General features: G+C 42.6%; 15 non-coding genes across 15 annotated transcripts; all 15 read right to left on the bottom strand.

Moving 5' to 3' along the window:
* Positions 1–390: 390 nt before the first annotated feature.
* trnar-acg (transfer RNA arginine (anticodon ACG)) lies at positions 391–463 on the bottom strand. The gene has a single exon. It is a non-coding gene; the product is annotated as a tRNA-Arg (tRNA).
* Positions 464–1,979: 1,516 nt separating this feature from the next.
* Positions 1,980–2,052, bottom strand: trnar-acg (transfer RNA arginine (anticodon ACG)). The gene has a single exon. It is a non-coding gene; the product is annotated as a tRNA-Arg (tRNA).
* Positions 2,053–3,568: 1,516 nt separating this feature from the next.
* trnar-acg (transfer RNA arginine (anticodon ACG)) lies at positions 3,569–3,641 on the bottom strand. Its single transcript has one exon. It is a non-coding gene; the product is annotated as a tRNA-Arg (tRNA).
* A 1,516-nt stretch (positions 3,642–5,157) lies between these two features.
* On the bottom strand, positions 5,158–5,230 carry trnar-acg (transfer RNA arginine (anticodon ACG)). Its single transcript has one exon. It is a non-coding gene; the product is annotated as a tRNA-Arg (tRNA).
* Positions 5,231–6,746: 1,516 nt separating this feature from the next.
* Positions 6,747–6,819, bottom strand: trnar-acg (transfer RNA arginine (anticodon ACG)). Its single transcript has one exon. It is a non-coding gene; the product is annotated as a tRNA-Arg (tRNA).
* A 1,516-nt stretch (positions 6,820–8,335) lies between these two features.
* On the bottom strand, positions 8,336–8,408 carry trnar-acg (transfer RNA arginine (anticodon ACG)). Its single transcript has one exon. It is a non-coding gene; the product is annotated as a tRNA-Arg (tRNA).
* Positions 8,409–9,924: 1,516 nt separating this feature from the next.
* trnar-ucg (transfer RNA arginine (anticodon UCG)) lies at positions 9,925–9,997 on the bottom strand. Its single transcript has one exon. It is a non-coding gene; the product is annotated as a tRNA-Arg (tRNA).
* A 1,437-nt stretch (positions 9,998–11,434) lies between these two features.
* On the bottom strand, positions 11,435–11,507 carry trnar-acg (transfer RNA arginine (anticodon ACG)). Its single transcript has one exon. It is a non-coding gene; the product is annotated as a tRNA-Arg (tRNA).
* Positions 11,508–13,023: 1,516 nt separating this feature from the next.
* Positions 13,024–13,096, bottom strand: trnar-acg (transfer RNA arginine (anticodon ACG)). The gene has a single exon. It is a non-coding gene; the product is annotated as a tRNA-Arg (tRNA).
* Positions 13,097–14,612: 1,516 nt separating this feature from the next.
* trnar-acg (transfer RNA arginine (anticodon ACG)) lies at positions 14,613–14,685 on the bottom strand. Its single transcript has one exon. It is a non-coding gene; the product is annotated as a tRNA-Arg (tRNA).
* A 1,516-nt stretch (positions 14,686–16,201) lies between these two features.
* trnar-acg (transfer RNA arginine (anticodon ACG)) lies at positions 16,202–16,274 on the bottom strand. The gene has a single exon. It is a non-coding gene; the product is annotated as a tRNA-Arg (tRNA).
* A 1,516-nt stretch (positions 16,275–17,790) lies between these two features.
* On the bottom strand, positions 17,791–17,863 carry trnar-acg (transfer RNA arginine (anticodon ACG)). Its single transcript has one exon. It is a non-coding gene; the product is annotated as a tRNA-Arg (tRNA).
* Positions 17,864–19,379: 1,516 nt separating this feature from the next.
* On the bottom strand, positions 19,380–19,452 carry trnar-acg (transfer RNA arginine (anticodon ACG)). Its single transcript has one exon. It is a non-coding gene; the product is annotated as a tRNA-Arg (tRNA).
* Positions 19,453–20,968: 1,516 nt separating this feature from the next.
* Positions 20,969–21,041, bottom strand: trnar-acg (transfer RNA arginine (anticodon ACG)). Its single transcript has one exon. It is a non-coding gene; the product is annotated as a tRNA-Arg (tRNA).
* A 1,516-nt stretch (positions 21,042–22,557) lies between these two features.
* On the bottom strand, positions 22,558–22,630 carry trnar-acg (transfer RNA arginine (anticodon ACG)). The gene has a single exon. It is a non-coding gene; the product is annotated as a tRNA-Arg (tRNA).
* Between the last annotated feature and the right edge of the window lie 2 nt (positions 22,631–22,632).

Here is a 22,632-nt window from a genome sequence, read left to right as displayed (position 1 = left end):
GGAAGTGTCTTATTGTAACAGAGTCTTATTATGAAAGAATTGAGATTAAACGGATTAAGCAACATGTCAGGTTATTGGGTGTCAATGACACATTAACAGTGTCGACAAGGTGTGATACAAGTGCGCATTTCTGTTGACTACGTTTCAGGTGAGAGGCAGCAGTCGGGTACAGGTTGAATTGAATGAGCAGATGGAGCCATGAAGACATTGAATGTATGTTGCACCTCAGTCACACTGGTGCATTGGTTTGATAATCATCATGGAATGAGATTGGAGTGTGGTAGCGGTGACTTTGATGGTCCTCCCATGCCTGGTCCGGCACACTATGATGTAGTGCTGCTGGTCGCCAGATATGAGAAGAAAACAGTGAGAGTTGGATGTAGATGCTTTCGAGCCAGGTAGGAGTCGAACCTACAGTCTTCTGATTCGTAGTCAGACGCGTTATCCATTGCGCCACTGGCCCCACGTTTGGACGCACTCAAGCAATCCGATGGAAACAGCTTCTTCTGTCCTGGAACAGGGTATCAGTGAACCCAAAGGGATGCAAAGTTCAGAGCGAACCTGCAGCCGGCGCTGCACAGGGCGGTGCTGCCACAGGAAGCAGCGGGGAATTAGCTCAGATGGTAGAGCGCTCGCTTAGCATGCGAGAGGTGGCGGGACCGATGCCCGCATTCTCCAGAGCTCCTTCATCTGCTACCAGACCCGTCGTCAGCCCGCAGGACAGCCCTGCTGAGATCCTCACAAGCATACGAGGGGTCATCATTTTTCACTTCTTGATCACAACCACCATACCATTCGTAAATATATCCACCCCAATGTATTCACAACAAGAACAATACAGTGTATTCTGTTTTGAACAAACAGATGTATTTAGACTTCATCTAATATTCTGTATCAGTTCATATTACTTCGCTCTATGCTATAAAATATTACATTTTTACATAGATCTAAGAAAAAACGTATGTCCGTATGTAATACCAATTTTATGTTCACATTTCCCTCTGTGCCTTTACAGTTCTTCGTTGACATTTTTTCTTCTTTTCTATTTATATTTCCTCCTCTGCATTTCGTCTACTCTGTAAATAGAGATATAAAGAGAAAAACACCACCTCACCTTTTCAACTCACGTTCTCTTTCATATTTTGCCTTTGCTTGTTGTAGTGATGAGAAGGGCCAGAATGCATTGTACATTCATTTGTGCGACATGTATGGAGGATAATCCAAGGCAGAATTAAAAATAAATGCAGAGAGAAGATAATAATAAATACATGAATTATACATGTTGAACACAGAAATAAATCAATGGAGATTCATATCAACGTATTTTTTAATTCGATTTCTTAGCAGACACCATAGCCAGGGTGACTTACAGATGTTAACGAGATATTACCACATTTTGTTTTCCTTACACTTAACCCATTGGCATGGGTGGGCATTAACTGGTGCAATCCAGCTAAAGTCCCTTGCTCAAGAGTAGTAAGTGTACCAGAGATTGCACACACCGTGCTGTGCTACAGGGTACAGAGCCCAAACCACTACTCCACACTGTATTCAAAAGTGATTATCTGTTCAAATGAATGTAGTGTTGTGGAAGTGTCTTATTGTAACAGAGTCTTATTATGAAAGAATTGAGATTAAACGGATTAAGCAACATGTCAGGTTATTGGGTGTCAATGACACATTAACAGTGTCGACAAGGTGTGATACAAGTGCGCATTTCTGTTGACTACGTTTCAGGTGAGAGGCAGCAGTCGGGTACAGGTTGAATTGAATGAGCAGATGGAGCCATGAAGACATTGAATGTATGTTGCACCTCAGTCACACTGGTGCATTGGTTTGATAATCATCATGGAATGAGATTGGAGTGTGGTAGCGGTGACTTTGATGGTCCTCCCATGCCTGGTCCGGCACACTATGATGTAGTGCTGCTGGTCGCCAGATATGAGAAGAAAACAGTGAGAGTTGGATGTAGATGCTTTCGAGCCAGGTAGGAGTCGAACCTACAGTCTTCTGATTCGTAGTCAGACGCGTTATCCATTGCGCCACTGGCCCCACGTTTGGACGCACTCAAGCAATCCGATGGAAACAGCTTCTTCTGTCCTGGAACAGGGTATCAGTGAACCCAAAGGGATGCAAAGTTCAGAGCGAACCTGCAGCCGGCGCTGCACAGGGCGGTGCTGCCACAGGAAGCAGCGGGGAATTAGCTCAGATGGTAGAGCGCTCGCTTAGCATGCGAGAGGTGGCGGGACCGATGCCCGCATTCTCCAGAGCTCCTTCATCTGCTACCAGACCCGTCGTCAGCCCGCAGGACAGCCCTGCTGAGATCCTCACAAGCATACGAGGGGTCATCATTTTTCACTTCTTGATCACAACCACCATACCATTCGTAAATATATCCACCCCAATGTATTCACAACAAGAACAATACAGTGTATTCTGTTTTGAACAAACAGATGTATTTAGACTTCATCTAATATTCTGTATCAGTTCATATTACTTCGCTCTATGCTATAAAATATTACATTTTTACATAGATCTAAGAAAAAACGTATGTCCGTATGTAATACCAATTTTATGTTCACATTTCCCTCTGTGCCTTTACAGTTCTTCGTTGACATTTTTTCTTCTTTTCTATTTATATTTCCTCCTCTGCATTTCGTCTACTCTGTAAATAGAGATATAAAGAGAAAAACACCACCTCACCTTTTCAACTCACGTTCTCTTTCATATTTTGCCTTTGCTTGTTGTAGTGATGAGAAGGGCCAGAATGCATTGTACATTCATTTGTGCGACATGTATGGAGGATAATCCAAGGCAGAATTAAAAATAAATGCAGAGAGAAGATAATAATAAATACATGAATTATACATGTTGAACACAGAAATAAATCAATGGAGATTCATATCAACGTATTTTTTAATTCGATTTCTTAGCAGACACCATAGCCAGGGTGACTTACAGATGTTAACGAGATATTACCACATTTTGTTTTCCTTACACTTAACCCATTGGCATGGGTGGGCATTAACTGGTGCAATCTAGCTAAAGTCCCTTGCTCAAGAGTAGTAAGTGTACCAGAGATTGCACACACCGTGCTGTGCTACAGGGTACAGAGCCCAAACCACTACTCCACACTGTATTCAAAAGTGATTGTCTATTCAAATGAATGTAGTGTTGTGGAAGTGTCTTATTGTAACAGAGTCTTATTATGAAAGAATTGAGATTAAACGGATTAAGCAACATGTCAGGATATTGGGTGTCAATGACACATTAACAGTGTCGACAAGGTGTGATACAAGTGCGCATTTCTGTTGACTACGTTTCAGGTGAGAGGCAGCAGTCGGGTACAGGTTGAATTGAATGAGCAGATGGAGCCATGAACACATTGAATGTATGTTGCACCTCAGTCACACTGGTGCAATGGTTTGATAATCATCATGGAATGAGATTGGAGTGTGGTAGCGGTGACTTTGATGGTCCTCCCATGCCTGGTCCGGCACACTATGATGTAGTGCTGCTGGTCGCCAGATATGAGAAGAAAACAGTGAGAGTTGGTTGTAGATGCTGTCGAGCCAGGTAGGAGTCGAACCTACAGTCTTCTGATTCGTAGTCAGACGCGTTATCCATTGCGCCACTGGCCCCACGTTTGGACGCACTCAAGCAATCCGATGGAAACAGCTTCTTCTGTCCTGGAACAGGGTATCAGTGAACCCAAAGGGATGCAAAGTTCAGAGCGAACCTGCAGCCGGCGCTGCACAGGGCGGTGCTGCCACAGGAAGCAGCGGGGAATTAGCTCAGATGGTAGAGCGCTCGCTTAGCATGCGAGAGGTGGCGGGACCGATGCCCGCATTCTCCAGAGCTCCTTCATCTGCTACCAGACCCGTCTTCAGCCCGCAGGACAGCCCTGCTGAGATCCTCACAAGCATACGAGGGGTCGTCATTTTTCACTTCTTGATCACAACCACCATACCATTCGTAAATATATCCACCCCAATGTATTCACAACAAGAACAATACAGTGTATTCTGTTTTGAACAAACAGATGTATTTAGACTTCATCTAATATTCTGTATCAGTTCATATTACTTCGCTCTATGCTATAAAATATTACATTTTTACATAGATCTAAGAAAAAACGTATGTCCGTATGTAATACCAATTTTATGTTCACATTTCCCTCTGTGCCTTTACAGTTCTTCGTTGACATTTTTTCTTCTTTTCTATTTATATTTCCTCCTCTGCATTTCGTCTACTCTGTAAATAGAGATATAAAGAGAAAAACACCACCTCACCTTTTCAACTCACGTTCTCTTTCATATTTTGGCTTTGCTTGTTGTAGTGATGAGAAGGGCCAGAATGCATTGTACATTCATTTGTGCGACATGTATGGAGGATAATCCAAGGCAGAATAAAAAATAAATGCAGAGAGAAGATAATAATAAATACATGAATTATACATGTTGAACACAGAAATAAATCAATGGAGATTCATATCAACGTATTTTTTAATTCGATTTCTTAGCAGACACCATAGCCAGGGTGACTTACAGATGTTAACGAGATATTACCACATTTTGTTTTCCTTACACTTAACCCATTGGCATGGGTGGGCATTAACTGGTGCAATCTAGCTAAAGTCCCTTGCTCAAGAGTAGTAAGTGTACCAGAGATTGCACACACCGTGCTGTGCTACAGGGTACAGAGCCCAAACCACTACTCCACACTGTATTCAAAAGTGATTATCTGTTCAAATGAATGTAGTGTTGTGGAAGTGTCTTATTGTAACAGAGTCTTATTATGAAAGAATTGAGATTAAACGGATTAAGCAACATGTCAGGTTATTGGGTGTCAATGACACATTAACAGTGTCGACAAGGTGTGATACAAGTGCGCATTTCTGTTGACTACGGTTCAGGTGAGAGGCAGCAGTCGGGTACAGGTTGAATTGAATGAGCAGATGGAGCCATGAACACATTGAATGTATGTTGCACCTCAGTCACACTGGTGCAATGGTTTGATAATCATCATGGAATGAGATTGGAGTGTGGTAGCGGTGACTTTGATGGTCCTCCCATGCCTGGTCCGGCACACTATGATGTAGTGCTGCTGGTCGCCAGATATGAGAAGAAAACAGTGAGAGTTGGTTGTAGATGCTGTCGAGCCAGGTAGGAGTCGAACCTACAGTCTTCTGATTCGTAGTCAGACGCGTTATCCATTGCGCCACTGGCCCCACGTTTGGACGCACTCAAGCAATCCGATGGAAACAGCTTCTTCTGTCCTGGAACAGGGTATCAGTGAACCCAAAGGGATGCAAAGTTCAGAGCGAACCTGCAGCCGGCGCTGCACAGGGCGGTGCTGCCACAGGAAGCAGCGGGGAATTAGCTCAGATGGTAGAGCGCTCGCTTAGCATGCGAGAGGTGGCGGGACCGATGCCCGCATTCTCCAGAGCTCCTTCATCTGCTACCAGACCCGTCTTCAGCCCGCAGGACAGCCCTGCTGAGATCCTCACAAGCATACGAGGGGTCATCATTTTTCACTTCTTGATCACAACCACCATACCATTCGTAAATATATCCACCCCAATGTATTCACAACAAGAACAATACAGTGTATTCTGTTTTGAACAAACAGATGTATTTAGACTTCATCTAATATTCTGTATCAGTTCATATTACTTCGCTCTATGCTATAAAATATTACATTTTTACATAGATCTAAGAAAAAACGTATGTCCGTATGTAATACCAATTTTATGTTCACATTTCCCTCTGTGCCTTTACAGTTCTTCGTTGACATTTTTTCTTCTTTTCTATTTATATTTCCTCCTCTGCATTTCGTCTACTCTGTAAATAGAGATATAAAGAGAAAAACACCACCTCACCTTTTCAACTCACGTTCTCTTTCATATTTTGCCTTTGCTTGTTGTAGTGATGAGAAGGGCCAGAATGCATTGTACATTCATTTGTGCGACATGTATGGAGGATAATCCAAGGCAGAATTAAAAATAAATGCAGAGAGAAGATAATAATAAATACATGAATTATACATGTTGAACACAGAAATAAATCAATGGAGATTCATATCAACGTATTTTTTAATTCGATTTCTTAGCAGACACCATAGCCAGGGTGACTTACAGATGTTAACGAGATATTACCACATTTTGTTTTCCTTACACTTAACCCATTGGCATGGGTGGGCATTAACTGGTGCAATCTAGCTAAAGTCCCTTGCTCAAGAGTAGTAAGTGTACCAGAGATTGCACACACCGTGCTGTGCTACAGGGTACAGAGCCCAAACCACTACTCCACACTGTATTCAAAAGTGATTGTCTATTCAAATGAATGTAGTGTTGTGGAAGTGTCTTATTGTAACAGAGTCTTATTATGAAAGAATTGAGATTAAACGGATTAAGCAACATGTCAGGATATTGGGTGTCAATGACACATTAACAGTGTCGACAAGGTGTGATACAAGTGCGCATTTCTGTTGACTACGTTTCAGGTGAGAGGCAGCAGTCGGGTACAGGTTGAATTGAATGAGCAGATGGAGCCATGAACACATTGAATGTATGTTGCACCTCAGTCACACTGGTGCAATGGTTTGATAATCATCATGGAATGAGATTGGAGTGTGGTAGCGGTGACTTTGATGGTCCTCCCATGCCTGGTCAGGCACACTATGATGTAGTGTTGCTGGTCGCCAGATATGAGAAGAAAACAGTGAGAGTTGGTTGTAGATGCTGTCGAGCCAGGTAGGAGTCGAACCTACAGTCTTCTGATTCGTAGTCAGACGCGTTATCCATTGCGCCACTGGCCCCACGTTTGGACGCACTCAAGCAATCCGATGGAAACAGCTTCTTCTGTCCTGGAACAGGGTATCAGTGAACCCAAAGGGATGCAAAGTTCAGAGCGAACCTGCAGCCGGCGCTGCACAGGGCGGTGCTGCCACAGGAAGCAGCGGGGAATTAGCTCAGATGGTAGAGCGCTCGCTTAGCATGCGAGAGGTGGCGGGACCGATGCCCGCATTCTCCAGAGCTCCTTCATCTGCTACCAGACCCGTCGTCAGCCCGCAGGACAGCCCTGCTGAGATCCTCACAAGCATACGAGGGGTCATCATTTTTCACTTCTTGATCACAACCACCATACCATTCGTAAATATATCCACCCCAATGTATTCACAACAAGAACAATACAGTGTATTCTGTTTTGAACAAACAGATGTATTTAGACTTCATCTAATATTCTGTATCAGTTCATATTACTTCGCTCTATGCTATAAAATATTACATTTTTACATAGATCTAAGAAAAAACGTATGTCCGTATGTAATACCAATTTTATGTTCACATTTCCCTCTGTGCATTTACAGTTCTTCGTTGACATTTTTTCTTCTTTTCTATTTATATTTCCTCCTCTGCATTTCGTCTACTCTGTAAATAGAGATATAAAGAGAAAAACACCACCTCACCTTTTCAACTCACGTTCTCTTTCATATTTTGCCTTTGCTTGTTGTAGTGATGAGAAGGGCCAGAATGCATTGTACATTCATTTGTGCGACATGTATGGAGGATAATCCAAGGCAGAATTAAAAATAAATGCAGAGAGAAGATAATAATAAATACATGAATTATACATGTTGAACACAGAAATAAATCAATGGAGATTCATATCAACGTATTTTTTAATTCGATTTCTTAGCAGACACCATAGCCAGGGTGACTTACAGATGTTAACGAGATATTACCACATTTTGTTTTCCTTACACTTAACCCATTGGCATGGGTGGGCATTAACTGGTGCAATCTAGCTAAAGTCCCTTGCTCAAGAGTAGTAAGTGTACCAGAGATTGCACACACCGTGCTGTGCTACAGGGTACAGAGCCCAAACCACTACTCCACACTGTATTCAAAAGTGATTATCTGTTCAAATGAATGTAGTGTTGTGGAAGTGTCTTATTGTAACAGAGTCTTATTATGAAAGAATTGAGATTAAACGGATTAAGCAACATGTCAGGTTATTGGGTGTCAATGACACATTAACAGTGTCGACAAGGTGTGATACAAGTGCGCATTTCTGTTGACTACGGTTCAGGTGAGAGGCAGCAGTCGGGTACAGGTTGAATTGAATGAGCAGATGGAGCCATGAACACATTGAATGTATGTTGCACCTCAGTCACACTGGTGCAATGGTTTGATAATCATCATGGAATGAGATTGGAGTGTGGTAGCGGTGACTTTGATGGTCCTCCCATGCCTGGTCCGGCACACTATGATGTAGTGCTGCTGGTCGCCAGATATGAGAAGAAAACAGTGAGAGTTGGTTGTAGATGCTGTCGAGCCAGGTAGGAGTCGAACCTACAGTCTTCTGATTCGTAGTCAGACGCGTTATCCATTGCGCCACTGGCCCCACGTTTGGACGCACTCAAGCAATCCGATGGAAACAGCTTCTTCTGTCCTGGAACAGGGTATCAGTGAACCCAAAGGGATGCAAAGTTCAGAGCGAACCTGCAGCCGGCGCTGCACAGGGCGGTGCTGCCACAGGAAGCAGCGGGGAATTAGCTCAGATGGTAGAGCGCTCGCTTAGCATGCGAGAGGTGGCGGGACCGATGCCCGCATTCTCCAGAGCTCCTTCATCTGCTATCAGACCCGTCTTCAGCCCGCAGGACAGCCCTGCTGAGATCCTCACAAGCATACGAGGGGTCGTCATTTTTCACTTCTTGATCACAACCACCATACCATTCGTAAATATATCCACCCCAATGTATTCACAACAAGAACAATACAGTGTATTCTGTTTTGAACAAACAGATGTATTTAGACTTCATCAAATATTCTGTATCAGTTCATATTACTTCGCTCTATGCTATAAAATATTACATTTTTACATAGATCTAAGAAAAAACGTATGTCCGTATGTAATACCAATTTTATGTTCACATTTCCCTCTGTGCATTTACAGTTCTTCGTTGACATTTTTTCTTCTTTTCTATTTATATTTCCTCCTCTGCATTTCGTCTACTCTGTAAATAGAGATATAAAGAGAAAAACACCACCTCACCTTTTCAACTCACTTTCTCTTTCATATTTTGGCTTTGCTTGTTGTAGTGATGAGAAGGGCCAGAATGCATTGTACATTCACTTGTGCGACATGTATGTAGGATAATCCAAGGCAGAATTAAAAATAAATGCAGAGAGAAGATAATAATAAATACATGAATTATACATGTTGAACACAGAAATAAATCAATGGAGATTCATATCAACGTATTTTTTAATTCGATTTCTTAGCAGACACCAAAGCCAGGGTGACTTACAGATGTTAACGAGATATTACCACATTTTGTTTTCCTTACACTTAACCCATTGGCATGGGTGGGCATTAACTGGTGCAATCTAGCTAAAGTCCCTTGCTCAAGAGTAGTAAGTGTACCAGAGATTGCACACACCGTGCTGTGCGACAGGGTACAGAGCCCAAACCACTACTCCACACTGTATTCAAAAGTGATTGTCTATTCAAATGAATGTAGTGTTGTGGAAGTGTCTTATTGTAACAGAGTCTTATTATGAAAGAATTGAGATTAAACGGATTAAGCAACATGTCAGGATATTGGGTGTCAATGACACATTAACAGTGTCGACAAGGTGTGATACAAGTGCGCATTTCTGTTGACTACGGTTCAGGTGAGAGGCAGCAGTCGGGTACAGGTTGAATTGAATGAGCAGATGGAGCCATGAACACATTGAATGTATGTTGCACCTCAGTCACACTGGTGCAATGGTTTGATAATCATCATGGAATGAGATTGGAGTGTGGTAGCGGTGACTTTGATGGTCCTCCCATGCCTGGTCCGGCACACTATGATGTAGTGCTGCTGGTCGCCAGATATGAGAAGAAAACAGCGAGAGTTGGGTGTAGATGCTGTCGAGCCAGGTAGGAGTCGAACCTACAGTCTTCTGATTCGAAGTCAGACGCGTTATCCATTGCGCCACTGGCCCCACGTTTGGACGCACTCAAGCAATCCGATGGAAACAGCTTCTTCTGTCCTGGAACAGGGTATTAGCTCAGATGGTAGAGCGCTCGCTTAGCATGCGATAGGTGGCGGGACCGATGCCCGCATTCTCCAGAGCTCCTTCATCTGTTACCAGACCCGTCTTCAGCCTGCAGGACAGCCCTGCTGAGATCCTCACAAGCATACGAGGGGTCGTCGTTTTTCACTTCTTGATCACAACCACCATACCATTCGTAAATATATCCACCCCAATGTATTCACAACAAGAACAATACAGTGTATTCTGTTTTGAACAAACAGATGTATTTAGACTTCATCAAATATTCTGTATCAGTTCATATTACTTCGCTCTATGCTATAAAATATTACATTTTTACATAGATCTAAGAAAAAACGTATGTCCGTATGTAATACCAATTTTATGTTCACATTTCCCTCTGTGCATTTACAGTTCTTCGTTGACATTCTTTCTTCTTTTCTATTTATATTTCCTCCTCTGCATTTCGTCTACTCTGTAAATAGAGATATAAAGAGAAAAACACCACCTCACCTTTTCAACTCACGTTCTCTTTCATATTTTGGCTTTACTTGTTGTAGTGATAAAAAGGGCCAGAATGCATTGTACATTCATTTGTGCGACAGGCTATCATGTATGGAGGATAATCCAAGGCAGAATTAAAAATAAATGCAGAGAGAAGATAATAATAAATACATGAATTATACATGTTGAACACAGAAATAAATCAATGGAGATTCATATCAACGTATTTTTTAATTCGATTTCTTAGCAGACACCATAGCCAGGGTGACTTACAGATGTTAACGAGATATTACCACATTTTGTTTTCCTTACACTTAACCCATTGGCATGGGTGGGCATTAACTGGTGCAATCTAGCTAAAGTCCCTTGCTCAAGAGTAGTAAGTGTACCAGAGATTGCACACACCGTGCTGTGCTACAGGGTACAGAGCCCAAACCACTACTCCACACTGTATTCAAAAGTGATTGTCTATTCAAATGAATGTAGTGTTGTGGAAGTGTCTTATTGTAACAGAGTCTTATTATGAAAGAATTGAGATTAAACGGATTAAGCAACATGTCAGGTTATTGGGTGTCAATGACACATTAACAGTGTCGACAAGGTGTGATACAAGTGCGCATTTCTGTTGACTACGGTTCAGGTGAGAGGCAGCAGTCGGGTACAGGTTGAATTGAATGAGCAGATGGAGCCATGAACACATTGAATGTATGTTGCACCTCAGTCACACTGGTGCAATGGTTTGATAATCATCATGGAATGAGATTGGAGTGTGGTAGCGGTGACTTTGATGGTCCTCCCATGCCTGGTCCGGCACACTATGATGTAGTGCTGCTGGTCGCCAGATATGAGAAGAAAACAGTGAGAGTTGGGTGTAGATGCTGTCGAGCCAGGTAGGAGTCGAACCTACAGTCTTCTGATTCGTAGTCAGACGCGTTATCCATTGCGCCACTGGCCCCACGTTTGGACGCACTCAAGCAATCCGATGGAAACAGCTTCTTCTGTCCTGGAACAGGGTATCAGTGCACCCATATTGATGCAAAGTTCAGAGCGAACCTGCAGCCGGCGCTGCACAGGGCGGTGCTGCCACAGGAAGCAGCGGGGAATTAGCTCAGATGGTAGAGCGCTCGCTTAGCATGCGAGAGGTGGCGGGACCGATGCCCGCATTCTCCAGAGCTCCTTCATCTGCTACCAGACCCGTCTTCAGCCCGCAGGACAGCCCTGCTGAGATCCTCACAAGCATACGAGGGGTCGTCATTTTTCACTTCTTGATCACAACCACCATACCATTCGTAAATATATCCACCCCAATGTATTCACAACAAGAACAATACAGTGTATTCTGTTTTGAACAAACAGATGTATTTAGACTTCATCTAATATTCTGTATCAGTTCATATTACTTCGCTCTATGCTATAAAATATTACATTTTTACATAGATCTAAGAAAAAACGTATGTCCGTATGTAATACCAATTTTATGTTCACATTTCCCTCTGTGCCTTTACAGTTCTTCGTTGACATTTTTTCTTCTTTTCTATTTATATTTCCTCCTCTGCATTTCGTCTACTCTGTAAATAGAGATATAAAGAGAAAAACACCACCTCACCTTTTCAACTCACGTTCTCTTTCATATTTTGCCTTTGCTTGTTGTAGTGATGAGAAGGGCCAGAATGCATTGTACATTCATTTGTGCGACATGTATGGAGGATAATCCAAGGCAGAATTAAAAATAAATGCAGAGAGAAGATAATAATAAATACATGAATTATACATGTTGAACACAGAAATAAATCAATGGAGATTCATATCAACGTATTTTTTAATTCGATTTCTTAGCAGACACCATAGCCAGGGTGACTTACAGATGTTAACGAGATATTACCACATTTTGTTTTCCTTACACTTAACCCATTGGCATGGGTGGGCATTAACTGGTGCAATCTAGCTAAAGTCCCTTGCTCAAGAGTAGTAAGTGTACCAGAGATTGCACACACCGTGCTGTGCTACAGGGTACAGAGCCCAAACCACTACTCCACACTGTATTCAAAAGTGATTGTCTATTCAAATGAATGTAGTGTTGTGGAAGTGTCTTATTGTAACAGAGTCTTATTATGAAAGAATTGAGATTAAACGGATTAAGCAACATGTCAGGATATTGGGTGTCAATGACACATTAACAGTGTCGACAAGGTGTGATACAAGTGCGCATTTCTGTTGACTACGTTTCAGGTGAGAGGCAGCAGTCGGGTACAGGTTGAATTGAATGAGCAGATGGAGCCATGAACACATTGAATGTATGTTGCACCTCAGTCACACTGGTGCAATGGTTTGATAATCATCATGGAATGAGATTGGAGTGTGGTAGCGGTGACTTTGATGGTCCTCCCATGCCTGGTCCGGCACACTATGATGTAGTGCTGCTGGTCGCCAGATATGAGAAGAAAACAGTGAGAGTTGGTTGTAGATGCTGTCGAGCCAGGTAGGAGTCGAACCTACAGTCTTCTGATTCGTAGTCAGACGCGTTATCCATTGCGCCACTGGCCCCACGTTTGGACGCACTCAAGCAATCCGATGGAAACAGCTTCTTCTGTCCTGGAACAGGGTATCAGTGAACCCAAAGGGATGCAAAGTTCAGAGCGAACCTGCAGCCGGCGCTGCACAGGGCGGTGCTGCCACAGGAAGCAGCGGGGAATTAGCTCAGATGGTAGAGCGCTCGCTTAGCATGCGAGAGGTGGCGGGACCGATGCCCGCATTCTCCAGAGCTCCTTCATCTGCTACCAGACCCGTCTTCAGCCCGCAGGACAGCCCTGCTGAGATCCTCACAAGCATACGAGGGGTCGTCATTTTTCACTTCTTGATCACAACCACCATACCATTCGTAAATATATCCACCCCAATGTATTCACAACAAGAACAATACAGTGTATTCTGTTTTGAACAAACAGATGTATTTAGACTTCATCTAATATTCTGTATCAGTTCATATTACTTCGCTCTATGCTATAAAATATTACATTTTTACATAGATCTAAGAAAAATCGTATGTCCGTATGTAATACCAATTTTATGTTCACATTTCCCTCTGTGCATTTACAGTTCTTCGTTGACATTTTTTCTTCTTTTCTATTTATATTTCCTCCTCTGCATTTCGTCTACTCTGTAAATAGAGATATAAAGAGAAAAACACCACCTCACCTTTTCAACTCACGTTCTCTTTCATATTTTGCCTTTGCTTGTTGTAGTGATGAGAAGGGCCAGAATGCATTGTACATTCATTTGTGCGACATGTATGGAGGATAATCCAAGGCAGAATTAAAAATAAATGCAGAGAGAAGATAATAATAAATACATGAATTATACATGTTGAACACAGAAATAAATCAATGGAGATTCATATCAACGTATTTTTTAATTCGATTTCTTAGCAGACACCATAGCCAGGGTGACTTACAGATGTTAACGAGATATTACCACATTTTGTTTTCCTTACACTTAACCCATTGGCATGGGTGGGCATTAACTGGTGCAATCTAGCTAAAGTCCCTTGCTCAAGAGTAGTAAGTGTACCAGAGATTGCACACACCGTGCTGTGCTACAGGGTACAGAGCCCAAACCACTACTCCACACTGTATTCAAAAGTGATTGTCTATTCAAATGAATGTAGTGTTGTGGAAGTGTCTTATTGTAACAGAGTCTTATTATGAAAGAATTGAGATTAAACGGATTAAGCAACATGTCAGGATATTGGGTGTCAATGACACATTAACAGTGTCGACAAGGTGTGATACAAGTGCGCATTTCTGTTGACTACGTTTCAGGTGAGAGGCAGCAGTCGGGTACAGGTTGAATTGAATGAGCAGATGGAGCCATGAACACATTGAATGTATGTTGCACCTCAGTCACACTGGTGCAATGGTTTGATAATCATCATGGAATGAGATTGGAGTGTGGTAGCGGTGACTTTGATGGTCCTCCCATGCCTGGTCCGGCACACTATGATGTAGTGCTGCTGGTCGCCAGATATGAGAAGAAAACAGTGAGAGTTGGTTGTAGATGCTGTCGAGCCAGGTAGGAGTCGAACCTACAGTCTTCTGATTCGTAGTCAGACGCGTTATCCATTGCGCCACTGGCCCCACGTTTGGACGCACTCAAGCAATCCGATGGAAACAGCTTCTTCTGTCCTGGAACAGGGTATCAGTGAACCCAAAGGGATGCAAAGTTCAGAGCGAACCTGCAGCCGGCGCTGCACAGGGCGGTGCTGCCACAGGAAGCAGCGGGGAATTAGCTCAGATGGTAGAGCGCTCGCTTAGCATGCGAGAGGTGGCGGGACCGATGCCCGCATTCTCCAGAGCTCCTTCATCTGCTACCAGACCCGTCTTCAGCCCGCAGGACAGCCCTGCTGAGATCCTCACAAGCATACGAGGGGTCGTCATTTTTCACTTCTTGATCACAACCACCATACCATTCGTAAATATATCCACCCCAATGTATTCACAACAAGAACAATACAGTGTATTCTGTTTTGAACAAACAGATGTATTTAGACTTCATCTAATATTCTGTATCAGTTCATATTACTTCGCTCTATGCTATAAAATATTACATTTTTACATAGATCTAAGAAAAAACGTATGTCCGTATGTAATACCAATTTTATGTTCACATTTCCCTCTGTGCCTTTACAGTTCTTCGTTGACATTTTTTCTTCTTTTCTATTTATATTTCCTCCTCTGCATTTCGTCTACTCTGTAAATAGAGATATAAAGAGAAAAACACCACCTCACCTTTTCAACTCACGTTCTCTTTCATATTTTGCCTTTGCTTGTTGTAGTGATGAGAAGGGCCAGAATGCATTGTACATTCATTTGTGCGACATGTATGGAGGATAATCCAAGGCAGAATTAAAAATAAATGCAGAGAGAAGATAATAATAAATACATGAATTATACATGTTGAACACAGAAATAAATCAATGGAGATTCATATCAACGTATTTTTTAATTCGATTTCTTAGCAGACACCATAGCCAGGGTGACTTACAGATGTTAACGAGATATTACCACATTTTGTTTTCCTTACACTTAACCCATTGGCATGGGTGGGCATTAACTGGTGCAATCTAGCTAAAGTCCCTTGCTCAAGAGTAGTAAGTGTACCAGAGATTGCACACACCGTGCTGTGCTACAGGGTACAGAGCCCAAACCACTACTCCACACTGTATTCAAAAGTGATTGTCTATTCAAATGAATGTAGTGTTGTGGAAGTGTCTTATTGTAACAGAGTCTTATTATGAAAGAATTGAGATTAAACGGATTAAGCAACATGTCAGGATATTGGGTGTCAATGACACATTAACAGTGTCGACAAGGTGTGATACAAGTGCGCATTTCTGTTGACTACGTTTCAGGTGAGAGGCAGCAGTCGGGTACAGGTTGAATTGAATGAGCAGATGGAGCCATGAACACATTGAATGTATGTTGCACCTCAGTCACACTGGTGCAATGGTTTGATAATCATCATGGAATGAGATTGGAGTGTGGTAGCGGTGACTTTGATGGTCCTCCCATGCCTGGTCCGGCACACTATGATGTAGTGTTGCTGGTCGCCAGATATGAGAAGAAAACAGTGAGAGTTGGTTGTAGATGCTGTCGAGCCAGGTAGGAGTCGAACCTACAGTCTTCTGATTCGTAGTCAGACGCGTTATCCATTGCGCCACTGGCCCCACGTTTGGACGCACTCAAGCAATCCGATGGAAACAGCTTCTTCTGTCCTGGAACAGGGTATCAGTGAACCCAAAGGGATGCAAAGTTCAGAGCGAACCTGCAGCCGGCGCTGCACAGGGCGGTGCTGCCACAGGAAGCAGCGGGGAATTAGCTCAGATGGTAGAGCGCTCGCTTAGCATGCGAGAGGTGGCGGGACCGATGCCCGCATTCTCCAGAGCTCCTTCATCTGCTACCAGACCCGTCTTCAGCCCGCAGGACAGCCCTGCTGAGATCCTCACAAGCATACGAGGGGTCGTCATTTTTCACTTCTTGATCACAACCACCATACCATTCGTAAATATATCCACCCCAATGTATTCACAACAAGAACAATACAGTGTATTCTGTTTTGAACAAACAGATGTATTTAGACTTCATCTAATATTCTGTATCAGTTCATATTACTTCGCTCTATGCTATAAAATATTACATTTTTACATAGATCTAAGAAAAAACGTATGTCCGTATGTAATACCAATTTTATGTTCACATTTCCCTCTGTGCCTTTACAGTTCTTCGTTGACATTTTTTCTTCTTTTCTATTTATATTTCCTCCTCTGCATTTCGTCTACTCTGTAAATAGAGATATAAAGAGAAAAACACCACCTCACCTTTTCAACTCACGTTCTCTTTCATATTTTGCCTTTGCTTGTTGTAGTGATGAGAAGGGCCAGAATGCATTGTACATTCATTTGTGCGACATGTATGGAGGATAATCCAAGGCAGAATTAAAAATAAATGCAGAGAGAAGATAATAATAAATACATGAATTATACATGTTGAACACAGAAATAAATCAATGGAGATTCATATCAACGTATTTTTTAATTCGATTTCTTAGCAGACACCATAGCCAGGGTGACTTACAGATGTTAACGAGATATTACCACATTTTGTTTTCCTTACACTTAACCCATTGGCATGGGTGGGCATTAACTGGTGCAATCTAGCTAAAGTCCCTTGCTCAAGAGTAGTAAGTGTACCAGAGATTGCACACACCGTGCTGTGCTACAGGGTACAGAGCCCAAACCACTACTCCACACTGTATTCAAAAGTGATTGTCTATTCAAATGAATGTAGTGTTGTGGAAGTGTCTTATTGTAACAGAGTCTTATTATGAAAGAATTGAGATTAAACGGATTAAGCAACATGTCAGGATATTGGGTGTCAATGACACATTAACAGTGTCGACAAGGTGTGATACAAGTGCGCATTTCTGTTGACTACGTTTCAGGTGAGAGGCAGCAGTCGGGTACAGGTTGAATTGAATGAGCAGATGGAGCCATGAACACATTGAATGTATGTTGCACCTCAGTCACACTGGTGCAATGGTTTGATAATCATCATGGAATGAGATTGGAGTGTGGTAGCGGTGACTTTGATGGTCCTCCCATGCCTGGTCCGGCACACTATGATGTAGTGCTGCTGGTCGCCAGATATGAGAAGAAAACAGTGAGAGTTGGTTGTAGATGCTGTCGAGCCAGGTAGGAGTCGAACCTACAGTCTTCTGATTCGTAGTCAGACGCGTTATCCATTGCGCCACTGGCCCCACGTTTGGACGCACTCAAGCAATCCGATGGAAACAGCTTCTTCTGTCCTGGAACAGGGTATCAGTGAACCCAAAGGGATGCAAAGTTCAGAGCGAACCTGCAGCCGGCGCTGCACAGGGCGGTGCTGCCACAGGAAGCAGCGGGGAATTAGCTCAGATGGTAGAGCGCTCGCTTAGCATGCGAGAGGTGGCGGGACCGATGCCCGCATTCTCCAGAGCTCCTTCATCTGCTACCAGACCCGTCTTCAGCCCGCAGGACAGCCCTGCTGAGATCCTCACAAGCATACGAGGGGTCGTCATTTTTCACTTCTTGATCACAACCACCATACCATTCGTAAATATATCCACCCCAATGTATTCACAACAAGAACAATACAGTGTATTCTGTTTTGAACAAACAGATGTATTTAGACTTCATCTAATATTCTGTATCAGTTCATATTACTTCGCTCTATGCTATAAAATATTACATTTTTACATAGATCTAAGAAAAAACGTATGTCCGTATGTAATACCAATTTTATGTTCACATTTCCCTCTGTGCCTTTACAGTTCTTCGTTGACATTTTTTCTTCTTTTCTATTTATATTTCCTCCTCTGCATTTCGTCTACTCTGTAAATAGAGATATAAAGAGAAAAACACCACCTCACCTTTTCAACTCACGTTCTCTTTCATATTTTGCCTTTGCTTGTTGTAGTGATGAGAAGGGCCAGAATGCATTGTACATTCATTTGTGCGACATGTATGGAGGATAATCCAAGGCAGAATTAAAAATAAATGCAGAGAGAAGATAATAATAAATACATGAATTATACATGTTGAACACAGAAATAAATCAATGGAGATTCATATCAACGTATTTTTTAATTCGATTTCTTAGCAGACACCATAGCCAGGGTGACTTACAGATGTTAACGAGATATTACCACATTTTGTTTTCCTTACACTTAACCCATTGGCATGGGTGGGCATTAACTGGTGCAATCTAGCTAAAGTCCCTTGCTCAAGAGTAGTAAGTGTACCAGAGATTGCACACACCGTGCTGTGCTACAGGGTACAGAGCCCAAACCACTACTCCACACTGTATTCAAAAGTGATTGTCTATTCAAATGAATGTAGTGTTGTGGAAGTGTCTTATTGTAACAGAGTCTTATTATGAAAGAATTGAGATTAAACGGATTAAGCAACATGTCAGGATATTGGGTGTCAATGACACATTAACAGTGTCGACAAGGTGTGATACAAGTGCGCATTTCTGTTGACTACGTTTCAGGTGAGAGGCAGCAGTCGGGTACAGGTTGAATTGAATGAGCAGATGGAGCCATGAACACATTGAATGTATGTTGCACCTCAGTCACACTGGTGCAATGGTTTGATAATCATCATGGAATGAGATTGGAGTGTGGTAGCGGTGACTTTGATGGTCCTCCCATGCCTGGTCCGGCACACTATGATGTAGTGTTGCTGGTCGCCAGATATGAGAAGAAAACAGTGAGAGTTGGTTGTAGATGCTGTCGAGCCAGGTAGGAGTCGAACCTACAGTCTTCTGATTCGTAGTCAGACGCGTTATCCATTGCGCCACTGGCCCCACGTTTGGACGCACTCAAGCAATCCGATGGAAACAGCTTCTTCTGTCCTGGAACAGGGTATCAGTGAACCCAAAGGGATGCAAAGTTCAGAGCGAACCTGCAGCCGGCGCTGCACAGGGCGGTGCTGCCACAGGAAGCAGCGGGGAATTAGCTCAGATGGTAGAGCGCTCGCTTAGCATGCGAGAGGTGGCGGGACCGATGCCCGCATTCTCCAGAGCTCCTTCATCTGCTACCAGACCCGTCTTCAGCCCGCAGGACAGCCCTGCTGAGATCCTCACAAGCATACGAGGGGTCGTCATTTTTCACTTCTTGATCACAACCACCATACCATTCGTAAATATATCCACCCCAATGTATTCACAACAAGAACAATACAGTGTATTCTGTTTTGAACAAACAGATGTATTTAGACTTCATCTAATATTCTGTATCAGTTCATATTACTTCGCTCTATGCTATAAAATATTACATTTTTACATAGATCTAAGAAAAAACGTATGTCCGTATGTAATACCAATTTTATGTTCACATTTCCCTCTGTGCATTTACAGTTCTTCGTTGACATTTTTTCTTCTTTTCTATTTATATTTCCTCCTCTGCATTTCGTCTACTCTGTAAATAGAGATATAAAGAGAAAAACACCACCTCACCTTTTCAACTCACGTTCTCTTTCATATTTTGCCTTTGCTTGTTGTAGTGATGAGAAGGGCCAGAATGCATTGTACATTCATTTGTGCGACATGTATGGAGGATAATCCAAGGCAGAATTAAAAATAAATGCAGAGAGAAGATAATAATAAATACATGAATTATACATGTTGAACACAGAAATAAATCAATGGAGATTCATATCAACGTATTTTTTAATTCGATTTCTTAGCAGACACCATAGCCAGGGTGACTTACAGATGTTAACGAGATATTACCACATTTTGTTTTCCTTACACTTAACCCATTGGCATGGGTGGGCATTAACTGGTGCAATCTAGCTAAAGTCCCTTGCTCAAGAGTAGTAAGTGTACCAGAGATTGCACACACCGTGCTGTGCTACAGGGTACAGAGCCCAAACCACTACTCCACACTGTATTCAAAAGTGATTGTCTATTCAAATGAATGTAGTGTTGTGGAAGTGTCTTATTGTAACAGAGTCTTATTATGAAAGAATTGAGATTAAACGGATTAAGCAACATGTCAGGATATTGGGTGTCAATGACACATTAACAGTGTCGACAAGGTGTGATACAAGTGCGCATTTCTGTTGACTACGTTTCAGGTGAGAGGCAGCAGTCGGGTACAGGTTGAATTGAATGAGCAGATGGAGCCATGAACACATTGAATGTATGTTGCACCTCAGTCACACTGGTGCAATGGTTTGATAATCATCATGGAATGAGATTGGAGTGTGGTAGCGGTGACTTTGATGGTCCTCCCATGCCTGGTCCGGCACACTATGATGTAGTGTTGCTGGTCGCCAGATATGAGAAGAAAACAGTGAGAGTTGGTTGTAGATGCTGTCGAGCCAGGTAGGAGTCGAACCTACAGTCTTCTGATTCGTAGTCAGACGCGTTATCCATTGCGCCACTGGCCCCACGTTTGGACGCACTCAAGCAATCCGATGGAAACAGCTTCTTCTGTCCTGGAACAGGGTATCAGTGAACCCAAAGGGATGCAAAGTTCAGAGCGAACCTGCAGCCGGCGCTGCACAGGGCGGTGCTGCCACAGGAAGCAGCGGGGAATTAGCTCAGATGGTAGAGCGCTCGCTTAGCATGCGAGAGGTGGCGGGACCGATGCCCGCATTCTCCAGAGCTCCTTCATCTGCTACCAGACCCGTCTTCAGCCCGCAGGACAGCCCTGCTGAGATCCTCACAAGCATACGAGGGGTCGTCATTTTTCACTTCTTGATCACAACCACCATACCATTCGTAAATATATCCACCCCAATGTATTCACAACAAGAACAATACAGTGTATTCTGTTTTGAACAAACAGATGTATTTAGACTTCATCTAATATTCTGTATCAGTTCATATTACTTCGCTCTATGCTATAAAATATTACATTTTTACATAGATCTAAGAAAAAACGTATGTCCGTATGTAATACCAATTTTATGTTCACATTTCCCTCTGTGCATTTACAGTTCTTCGTTGACATTTTTTCTTCTTTTCTATTTATATTTCCTCCTCTGCATTTCGTCTACTCTGTAAATAGAGATATAAAGAGAAAAACACCACCTCACCTTTTCAACTCACGTTCTCTTTCATATTTTGCCTTTGCTTGTTGTAGTGATGAGAAGGGCCAGAATGCATTGTACATTCATTTGTGCGACATGTATGGAGGATAATCCAAGGCAGAATTAAAAATAAATGCAGAGAGAAGATAATAATAAATACATGAATTATACATGTTGAACACAGAAATAAATCAATGGAGATTCATATCAACGTATTTTTTAATTCGATTTCTTAGCAGACACCATAGCCAGGGTGACTTACAGATGTTAACGAGATATTACCACATTTTGTTTTCCTTACACTTAACCCATTGGCATGGGTGGGCATTAACTGGTGCAATCTAGCTAAAGTCCCTTGCTCAAGAGTAGTAAGTGTACCAGAGATTGCACACACCGTGCTGTGCTACAGGGTACAGAGCCCAAACCACTACTCCACACTGTATTCAAAAGTGATTGTCTATTCAAATGAATGTAGTGTTGTGGAAGTGTCTTATTGTAACAGAGTCTTATTATGAAAGAATTGAGATTAAACGGATTAAGCAACATGTCAGGATATTGGGTGTCAATGACACATTAACAGTGTCGACAAGGTGTGATACAAGTGCGCATTTCTGTTGACTACGTTTCAGGTGAGAGGCAGCAGTCGGGAACAGGTTGAATTGAATGAGCAGATGGAGCCATGAACACATTGAATGTATGTTGCACCTCAGTCACACTGGTGCAATGGTTTGATAATCATCATGGAATGAGATTGGAGTGTGGTAGCGGTGACTTTGATGGTCCTCCCATGCCTGGTCCGGCACACTATGATGTAGTGTTGCTGGTCGCCAGATATGAGAAGAAAACAGTGAGAGTTGGTTGTAGATGCTGTCGAGCCAGGTAGGAGTCGAACCTACAGTCTTCTGATTCGTAGTCAGACGCGTTATCCATTGCGCCACTGGCCCCA

Source organism: Amia ocellicauda, chromosome 14 (assembly GCF_036373705.1).
Source record: "Amia ocellicauda isolate fAmiCal2 chromosome 14, fAmiCal2.hap1, whole genome shotgun sequence".
NCBI lineage: Eukaryota > Metazoa > Chordata > Actinopteri > Amiiformes > Amiidae > Amia > Amia ocellicauda.
This window is presented reverse-complemented; position numbering and strand designations above follow the sequence as displayed.